The following is an 8,363-nucleotide window of genomic DNA, read 5'->3' as shown; positions in this document are numbered from 1 at the left end:
AAGTACTAGTGTGTAGGGGATCTGTTGGAAGATGTCATTAGTGTGTAATTACCTGTACTTACAAATTGCCGTTTTCGTCTGTTCAGGATGTGATGCTTCATAGCTCTCCTTCTATGGAAGAATCTGCCACATTGCATCACCATGTTTCCATAGAAGCCCAGAACATTGGTTCTTCCCCCGTATGTTCTCCAACATGCAACTTCCCCACTAGATGCCATAAAATCCTCCACACTGGTCCTTGGCAAACATGTTAGCTACTTAAGCTAATATGTTTGCCAATGGCTGCCTGCAGATAGAGAGCAGCTTTATCATTCATTTAAAGTTTTGTTTCCAGCCAGCTGATGAATGTAAATCTTGGTTTACACCCCCACAAGGGATCGGACAGAACCTACAATGTAGCATGCTACACCGTTGTAAGCATTTACACTGGTGTCGGAATCACTCTTTAAATGCTAGTCGACAGCAATGTTGAGTTTCTCTGTGGCTGGAACTGATCATCATCATCATGTTGGAGTTGGAGCTAATAAAAGTTGAACATCCGTTATGTTGACTGAAGTCACTGCAATGCATTAAAGAGAGAGGATGTCCGAGGCAGAGGGAAGAAGATTTCTTTTTTGCTGAGCGGCATGAATAACAAAATGCATTTCGGACTAATCACAATTGTTGCATCCTGCACTGCTGGAACATGTAATTGTATTACAGATGCAGGGTACAGAGATACACCATACCTACAGTATATCATATTGTAGATCTAATGAATAACCATAAATCCGTCTTCAGTCAAACATTCATTCTTATCTTACCTTTTTTTTGGTCTCCATCAAGTCATGAGAGAAATGTGTGCATCTTTAGCTGCTTAAAACATCACTATGGTCCCTATGGTAAAGTAAAAGTACCCCTATGATCCATGGTTGATTTACAAAAAAAAAAAAAAAAAAAAAAGATTTTTGGAAATAGAAACCAAGATTCCTTTCAGTTCTCAATTTCCCTTGGATTCCTGTCAGAGCAACTGGTAGATTTGAGCCAATTTTGGTGAATCAAATGAGAAATAATCCATATGTGAGTTTTCTTCATGTAACCTAAATACATAATGCAGGCCCATAAGTAGTGAGCACGCGGATCAAACTTGAAATGATCACAGCCACTGATATAGACATTTCTCACAGCAGTCACTTTGACTTGTCAGGTGTAACTAATAATGTTAATGATGGCCCTGGTCCATTTAGGTGGCCCAGTAAGCTGTGACAGTGAGCCAACGTGCCCTTGGCCTGGCACTGAAGCGGCTGGATGTAACAAAGCCATCATTAATGTTATTAACTGGCGAGAACAGTGAGAAACATAAGTATTGAGTCACAGTATTGAGTGTAATTTCATATGTAAATCATATCATCATGTGTAAAATCACAGCGTAATCTTTGATGCAATCTATCCATCAAAAAAACAGTTAAGCATGACTTCCCGAAGGAATCTAGTGAACACACTAAATCACTCTTAATCAGTGAAACTTGAAGGAATGTTTCCTTCAAAATCTCCAAAAGCAGGAAGGAAATATAATTTACTGAGGGAGCTCTGTGTGCCAGCAAAATGAGACTGTGCAGATCAGGCCGCTGAGTGCAGTTTGTTGGACCACTTGAATGTAGTGCAGAGCCGTTCCAAGCACGTACCAGCCACACTTGACATGCAAGTTTGACAGAAAATGAGCATTTAGAGGGCCTGCCCTTGCTTGATCACACTTGGGCAACAAAGTTATAATTGCAATTACCTTGCACCTTGAGCCCAAAACCACTGCGAGGGATTATATGAGGCAAAGGAACAGTGATGAGCACCAGTCCTGCAAGGCTAGAGGGAAACTGGATACTCACATGGATTTAACAGGGTGAGTCTGAGGTTTTCTTCAGTATGCATTCCTTGAAAGGGGCACCTTCTGCACATAATGTTTATTTTGATTTAATTAGTGTTAAGTGTCGTTGCTCTGGTTTGTTAATTCAATATATTTTTACTTAATAAAGCCACCATATTCCTGCTGAACACTGCATTAAACCTGCTCAACCATAGTTTATATTAACACTGAAGCATCTGTGATGTGAAGGAATACTAAATCAGCAACAACACCAGCTCTGCAGTTTTCATCTTTTAATACAGGAGTCATTTCCAGCATATAATGCTCAGGTCATTCCCACATACAAATATGTGTGAATGTTAACAGAGCTGAAACCTCAAGCTCATTCTTGCCCATCTGATAAAGAGCAACAGTGAGTGTACAGTGATGTTAACTGTAACAACGTATTAACAATGTATCCTTGCTATTGTTTTTTCAGTTTGAAGAATGTGTTCAGGAGCTTCAGCTGTACTGCTCAAGAAGTGGCTAACATAGCTTCAAGCTGCTTTCCTAAAGCGGACACAGAAGTTCTCTGATCAGGATGGCATACTTTATTAGGGCATGGAATGCTATGGTTAATATTTTGCCTGGATTAAAAATGGGTTAAAATCAAGCAGTAATATCCTGTGCTGGAAAGTGAAGCCAACACAGTAGTGCCTAAAACTGCATTCATTCAAACAGCCACTTTAAGCCGTCTTCAAACGTGAGTCACCAGTCCCTATAGACATCCTTGTTAAATTGTCTTTGTTGCTCAGTAGAAAAATATTTTGGTCTCCTGAACTTCATGACATGGCTGAACTTTTATATAAGAATTAAAATGATATAAAGCCTTTGAATGATGCATAATTATGGGCGTAGCCAGTTTGAGTGACAGGCGAGTGGTGTGACACATCACTAGCTGTCTGCCTAGATGTACCATGGTCACCTCAACTCCACTCACACTCCACCTCTTTGCCCATTTTGTAATTAGCCAGGAGTTGGACAGAGTCAAGCACTGGCAAAATGACAATGGTAGGTGCCACCAACACTGAGCTTCAAAACCCACTCTGCAGGAATCATGTTACGTTACAGAGGATACGTCCATCATTATAGAAAAACATGGGAAAAAAATTCATGGGGATATGAATATGATAAGTTCATGTTTACTGGTTTTAAGTAAAAGCGTTATCTGATTTCTGTGGCAACAAGATTACTCCCAGTATTAAGGATACATATGTGGTGTATCCACATCTGGATTATTTTTAAATGTGCTTTCATCTGATTTAAAAGAAGGCTTAGAAAAAACTATCATGGTAAACTGTACAACTATGATGAGTTAATGTTAATTTCTTATTTTGAAGAAATTACTCTCAGGATATTTGTGCAGCCGGCTCAGTGTGTGGGGTATCAGGGAACAAGGCAACAAAAAAAAAATAATCTGAAAACCACCTCAAAGAGCAATTAAACTTTGAAGTGGCTACATCAGAATTACAAAGGTCATTACACAGCTGAGTCGTGTTACATTCACTACCTAATCCCAGCATGTGTCAGACCTGACCGTCATCACTTCTTGGCCTGCTCAAACAAAAGCGCTGGAGCAGTAGAGCACCTGTTGTGAGATGGAGCCAGCAAAAATTGAAAATTACCAATACAGCAGACTCAATAAACGTGGTTTGTCATGACCTGGTATTTATGGGTGTCATTTGAAAAACCACATGGAGCCTGTACAAAATAGGACCACAGCCCTTAAAACAAACATGCACTCAGACGCCACTTCATTAGGAACACCTGTATAACCTTAGTCAATACAGTATTAGAGTGGTGCCATAAATCCTACTTTTAGCAAACTTATAAATGTTCAGTCTAATTTGTTGTGTAGCTCAGTAGGTAGAGCAGGTTGTGCATGAACCAGAGGGTTAGCAGTTTGATCCCCACATGGAAAATGCCACATGCCAAAGTGTCCTCAAGCAAGATACTGAACCCCCGGTTGCTCCCAGTGCTTGGTACTGGTGTGTGCTTATGTGAACGAATGGGTAGATATGTGACTGTAAAGCGGTTTGAGTACCAGAAAACCACGATATAAAAACAAGACTATCTTATTTTTTCTATTACCAAAATGATTTGTTTGTGTATTTTCAAAACTGAGTGTCAAAAATCATTCTGTAGAGGTGTATGATATAGCGTCCAAACCATAAGAACAGAACTTTAATGGGAGCATGAATGTTACTGAGGCAGTCTGACTGCCAGCACCTGCCTGGAAGCACACCATGCAACGTGTAAAACATGCTACAGAGGAGCACGGCCTTGTTCTCTCCGTCCATGACTCCTCCATACTCTGCTTTTTATTATCCGGTGAAGCAGCACCTGTAGGGGCTGAGACAGGGATGTATACACAAGTGAACCAGGACCATATGCCGCTTGTAAATGTTTGTCAGAGTGTGATACATTCTTCATTGGTCATGGCCCTCTTTGTCATGCTGTTATGTTTTATGCTGACAGATAAGAAAGAATAACAGGAAGACAAACTTAACATGAATTTAGTTAAGCGACTGCAACAATGACACTACACCCTCAAAAGACATGAAAATCTTCTGCTTTTTATTACACACACATTGATGTTGTTACGTCAGAAGAAATGTGAGTGGGGTCTGACAGTTAGTAGGAAACATGGAAAGAAAAGTAAATTTTCTTTATTTTAAAGGTCACACATGTGTGGATCATACCCATTTCTCCTCACTATCATTGTTTTGGATGTATTATGGCATTTCAGCATTGTCAAAATGAGCGATGTTGAGATGTTAGCAGATGAAACCATTTTATACTGTATAAAAGCTTCATTCATGTTGGGACACCTACAGAATCCAACCCACAATTTGCTAAAAGAGAATTTGAGCCACTTTTAGCTAAATGTTTTGGTTTCAGTGCCTGTGTCAGGCAAACTCCAATTGCTTTTGTGGCTGAGCTTTTTGTATACATATAAGATTATACTGACTAATTCTGAAAATCAGTCGTTTAAATGTGACATTCCTCTTAAACTCAGCAAGTAAAATGTTTACAGAATCTTTAGGAAGTAGGAACAATGAGTAAAGTATGAAGATAAGACTCATGTTTATTTTCTCCTTCATATTAAAAACTTGGATTTTTAAACAAAATGTAAATGTAAAGTTTAACCTTCTTCTCAGTGAGGTGGAAATGACAACACCACCAGAGGGCGACACTGTCACTTTCATATTTGTTTCCATTTGACCCACCTGATGCAGTGACACCTGAGCTGTGCCTGACAACATCTAGGAAAAGGGAAGAGCGGACGCTCACAGGGAAGTAAATTCAGATATGTAGGTACACAACCCAGTTTTCCAGACATTACACATAAAATATAGGTCGTTTTTAATAGAATAAAAGTGAAGTCATTGTTGTGTCTATTCAGTTTTCCTCTACGCCCGCAGCAGTAATAATACTCATCTAGAATGTTCCCTCTTCGAGCCACAAAACCCAGAGTTGTCCATGTCTGTAGGTGTTTATCCAAAACACTTTGCACACTGAAATGTTACACCTCAGCTGGAATGTATTTACTCAGCAAAGGAAGTCATCTAATAAGAGGGTGTAGCTGCCTGTCTGTCTGTCAGCTTCTCTCAGAGAAAACAAAACATTAATAAATAAATAAGGAAAACAGTCTGGGCCTCCCACTCCCACTCAGTCTCCTCTGGTTTATCATACTTGTATCCAGCCATCCTATGGGGCCAGAGCCGTGCTGCAGAGTGTGCGCTCCAACGTGCTATAAGCAATCAAAAACACCTGGCCTCGGGGCTTGGAATGGTCATAACATTACGGCATATAAACGATCCAACTACTCCATATAGAGGCCCCATAATTGTTGGACTGAAGAGGATTTCTGTTGCTTTTTTTACTGCGTAGTTTTACTATTGTTGTAACACTTAAGACCCAGAGCCAAATTTAACCGTCCTATGCGGATTTTTTTACGAGAGTTTTACAAACAAATAGGAGCTTCCCAGAGAGATGCACTACGCTACCCCACCAGGGCTGTGAGAAATGTCCTTCAGCTAGGAGTGATTACCAGCACCCACATGTATCAGTTTCACACCTGCAACAAAAGATATGATACTTTAGAGGTCACATTTTGTCAGTGAAATTAGTTTTGCGTTTGGCAGGAATCCAAATAGCTGAATTTACACTTGTAGCGTTTGTTGGTAGGGATGCTATCAAATCAAGTTGAGTGATTTCACTCATGTAGTTCTGAAAACTAATATTATTTTGTTTCGGCCCGCCCTTGTTTCTGGACAGCTTTAGATTGACGTCACAAACAGCACTAGCCAAGAAATGATAGCTTAACACACTGGTATACTACTTGATTGCCACGAGTGACATTAGCCAGAGTTATAATCCTTACACCGGGCAATTACTGAGTACAATACACTGAGATAATCAACTATGTTTTCCACTTGTATTGGAAATGTGTCAGATAACATTAGGTAAAGGGTGGGCACATGTATCAAATTTTATTTAGTAAATACTTCCATAACAATATTGAAGCTTATTACACAATTTGACACTAATAAATGATGGAGAGCTCTGGTTTCACCAAATATAAGATGAGAGGAGAAAAGAAGCAAATGCACAGAATAAAAATGTTTGAACATAGTGGATCAAAAAAACAAGTTGGACACGAACTCATTGTTGTTGTAACATTAACAGGGATACAAGAATAAGAATTTTCCTCCTCATTATGACCAAGCTGCCGGGCAGGGTCTCTGGTTTCTCCCCCCTGCCGTGCCCTGGCACCCCCACAGCATCCCCACAGAGACGGCTTCCTTGCCGTGATGAGCTTTTGACAGGCCCCAAAACAGCCTGCTTAATACTGTGCCAGGCCAGACATGGAGCGGCTGGGACGCTGGCAGCTTCTTGGCCCACACCATGCATCGTGGGCCTCAACCCATTTTACCCCTCCTTTTCCTCCACTCTCTCTCTCCGCCCTTTCTTTATAGTGCCTCAGGATTGTTATGCAAAGCTTTCCAAGCAGAGATTGTGGGAGTGCTTTCGAGCACAGATGTATCCAGATCATATTTGTACAATTTCCTGTGGTACTGAGAGATGTAGGTCCAGGCTGGGAGCTCTTATCTGTGTTGAGTCTTAACAGCCAGGTGTGAGGCTGTGAGCTCACCTGGGACATGTACCACACCTTTTAAACACGGAGAGTCCCACTGTGGAATCAAATAGTAACTTTATCTCTTTGTCGCAAATAACTGCTGACAGCTGTTGATCCTGCAGATTCCCCCAGAGAGGGGTTCTCCTGGCTCTTCTGGTCAATTTAAACTTCTCATAGTTGAATGAATGTGCACACATTATAACATCCACGGGAGAAAGCAAAGCCTTGATGACATGCCCTTAGTCAGTTAAACAAAGTTTTTAAAGATATATAACAAATACTTGATTTGAGTACAAAAGCTCGAGCTGCAGAGACAAAGACCAAAGATACACCACTGCCATCCAGTGCTGCCTGCTGAGTACTACTTCCAGAGAGTTAAAATAAACATGTAGTCCATCTGCTACAAGATGTGACTACACAAGGATAACTCATTACAGCTATACCATGCCTTTTCCATTTGTGGTCAGTTTTATGGCTTTTGAACTGTAAACATTGTTCTAGGGAAAAGGAAACACATAATGCTTGTGTTGTGACATTCTTATCTCACAGAACCTCAACAGGCTGCTCGACTGCTCTTACATTAAACCTAACAGTAAGTTAACCATTGACCAAAATATATGAGTTAAAATGTGTATTATGTATACAGAACAACAGTGTGTGTAATAAAACAAACATTTTATTGTGCTTGCACGGACATGATCTCTGAAAGAGAAATGAAATAAAATATAAAGTTACATTTCTTCTTGATTACAGCTATTAAAGTCACTTGATTCAAAGTGCATAGAGATGGATGTGAGACAAGGATTGGCGTTGTTAAGGCAAGAGAACCAGATCTTTGCCCTTAGCAACATTTGTATGTGTGAAATAAGGCAGGTCTGCTGAGACTTTCACACTCAACAGTTTACCATGTGTAAAAACAAAAACACACTGAGCACGGCTGCCAGCGGCCACACAGACTTTCACTGTGTTCACAGATCATCAGTGGAAGAAAACCATGAGTTTTTCTTATAAATCCTGGCACGCCAAGGAAATGGATGGACTATGAGGGACTTAAACAACAAACCGTTATTTACCCTAAACATACTTGAGTGTCATGGTTGGGTTATAGGAAATAACACTGAAACCTGGAATTCTCTAGGGAGAAACACTCTACATATTATTTCTATGCAGTGATTAGTAAACTCTATCTTGTTGTTCTCTTCAAAGCAAAGGTTTATGAAGGTAACAACAGGTATTTGCTTGTAGGATGTTTTTTTAGTGAAGAGAGAAAGGCTGACTTTTGTATAAGAACATTTCTATAGAAAATGGACAAAAAGACAGAAACTCCTGGATTCATGAGGC

Source organism: Chelon labrosus, assembly GCF_963514085.1.
Source record: "Chelon labrosus genome assembly, chromosome: 3".
In the NCBI taxonomy this organism is placed as follows: Eukaryota; Metazoa; Chordata; class Actinopteri; order Mugiliformes; family Mugilidae; genus Chelon; species Chelon labrosus.
Note: the sequence above shows the minus strand (reverse complement) of the source record.